Source organism: Montipora capricornis, chromosome 7 (genome assembly GCF_036669925.1).
Source record: "Montipora capricornis isolate CH-2021 chromosome 7, ASM3666992v2, whole genome shotgun sequence".
NCBI classification, from domain to species: Eukaryota; Metazoa; Cnidaria; class Anthozoa; order Scleractinia; family Acroporidae; genus Montipora; species Montipora capricornis.
The window spans coordinates 18532015-18534514 of record NC_090889.1 but is presented as its reverse complement, the minus strand read 5'-3'; the positions used below and the strand labels follow the sequence as shown (position 1 = coordinate 18534514).

The window sequence follows — 2500 nt, the reverse complement described above, 5'->3', positions numbered from 1 at the left end:
TGCAACCTTATTTTGATTATTGTGATGTTGTATGGAGTGACTGCTCCAAAACACGTGCTGACAAATTACAAAAGTTACAAAATAGAGCAGCACGGATTATTACTAGGGCTGATTACTCTATTCGATCATCAGCAGTGCTAAATTCTCTAGAGTGGTCTAACTTAGAAGAAAGAGAGAAAAGGCACTTGTTAATTACGATGTTTAAAGTATTCAATAACAATTGTCCAACGTATCTCCAGGAGTATTTTCATAGAACCTCAGAAGTTCACAATTATAATTTGAGGGGTTCGAACTATGACTTCCAATTACCGCTACCTAAAACGAATTTTCTAAAACGTTCTTTCTCTTATCGAGGTGCAAATGCTTGGAACCAACTGTCAAATCAAATACGTGAGATAAGAGATCTTGCAAGCTTTAAACGTGCGATATCATAGGACACATTTTACCTCGCTAGGGCACATTTTTACATGGCCTGTTCGTATTATTATATAGTAAATTATGCTTGTTACTATTACTATTGTTTAAATTTCTTTGACATTAAATGATATTTAGCGCTAAGTTATACCTAGTTCATTAGTCGTTTTAACATTTATATCTTGAAATTCTTGTAACTTTTTTAGCATTTATACTTTGTAATTCTTACACGGCATGTCTGAAAACCAGCTTGCTGAGCCATTTACCGTGTTTAAATAAAGTTGATTGATTGATTGATTGATTGAGTTATTAACCATCAAAAACTGATAAATTCTTGGCTGGCAAAAGCGCTAATGTTCCGATGCATTTTTTGTAAAATTTCAATTTTTTTACAGCATCATTGCTTAGAGATTGTCCGATATATATACATATACATATATATATACATATACATATACATATACATATACATATACATATACATATACATATATATATATATAAACAAATACTGAGTGAAAATAGTGGGGTAAACTTCTTACTGGTCTGACCTGACCCAGTAAGAAGTTTACCCGCTATTTTCACTCAGTATTTGTTTATTTATTCACGTTGTGGTACTGTATCCTCTGGATCCTTCTGCTGTGAGTCCATTGTTGGTGTAAACCTTTATATTCTGCCTATACACACATTTTCTGCAAATCAGGATTGCCTCACTATCCACCAGTCGATCGGCTATGCACGGTCCTATCCCCTTAGAGAATTAGTAATCAATTATATAGGGTGGGATGGGGAATCTACTACTCCTACAATTCCCCCTCTCACCTTTTCAGCTGATTGATTAGAAAACGAGAGCCCTATTCTAATGACGCAAAAAAGTGTACACAAAAATTCCCCTATATTTCATCATTCATTCACATGTACCTACTTACAACTAAGGGTAGAGCAGTGTAGCGCAATCGCAAGTCGTTAAGCTCGTGTCACACTTATTCCCGGATTTTTGTCAGATTTCTTGGTAACTGCTTATGTATGTGCTCTCAACTGCGATAATCATTCTTGCTTAGTGTCATTACAAGTACTTAATAATACTTCGTACATGGACGCCCCTTCTGTTAGATGATGCACGAATTGCGCAGTGATGAGGGCACTCGCCCTCCACCATTGTGGCCCGTGGTTCGATTCCCAGACTTGGCATGATATGTGGGTTGGTTCTCTACTCTGCTCCGCGAGGTTTTTATCTGGGTACTTTGGTTTTCCCCTTTCCTCAAAAACCAACTTCTGATATGATTTGATTTCTGCCTATTGTCCTCAGTAGGCCATTTCCGAGTTCATGTCTGCCTCATCGTCAAAGCGAGTCTCAGTGCGAAGTTTCTCTTATGAAAAATAGTTTTCATTCATATGTGCACTTCGCACTTAGACTCGCTTTGAAGAGGAGGCAGACATGAACTCGGAAATGGCCTATAAGTTCCCTAACGCTAAACACAGTTGACAAAAAAAGTCCCGTTCGCTAACAAAATGATGACAGCAATCTTGCCTTTTATCGCATAAGGGTTCCAGACCGCACAAATTCACGAGTAAAAATCGACAAAAAAGTTGACAGTTACTTGTGAAAATACATCGTTCGTGAATTTGTACGGTCTGGAACCCTTATGCGATATAAGGCGAGATTGCTGTCATCATTTTGTTAGCGAACGGGACTTTCGGCGTGATGCCCAAGGAGTTTGCCAAGCAGAAAGGTCTCTGATGAGTCCCTTGGTCGGGATGAAACGAGCTTCGTAAGACTAACCACGAACAATGTATTTTCACAACTAAACACAGTGGACACTTAAATAAAGATCATTACTATGGACGCTCATCGAATCTTCTTCTGCTTTACGTTTTAGTCGCTATGTCCTTGTCGCACAACCAGATGACAAGCAGCCTCAGATACAGGCCACAATGATGGAAGAAACACTACTAATGGTTCGTTTTCCAAGAACAAGAATACGCAGAAAACGTCACAACAGTGCTACTTCACCGAAAGTACTTTCAAACCGCAAAGTCACAATAGAATCTTGAACATGAGATGAATATCTTGACGAGGAGTTGG

General features: G+C 38.3%; 1 protein-coding gene across 1 annotated transcript in view; it reads left to right on the top strand.

Moving 5' to 3' along the window:
- LOC138056357 (uncharacterized) overlaps positions 1–2500 on the top strand; it is a 168545-nt gene that overhangs the window by 161413 nt on the left and 4632 nt on the right. The window contains 1 exon segment of the mRNA XM_068902140.1: positions 2295–2500. This exon segment is cut by the window's right edge and continues 159 nt beyond it. The gene's annotated coding sequence lies outside the window, so the exon portion shown is untranslated.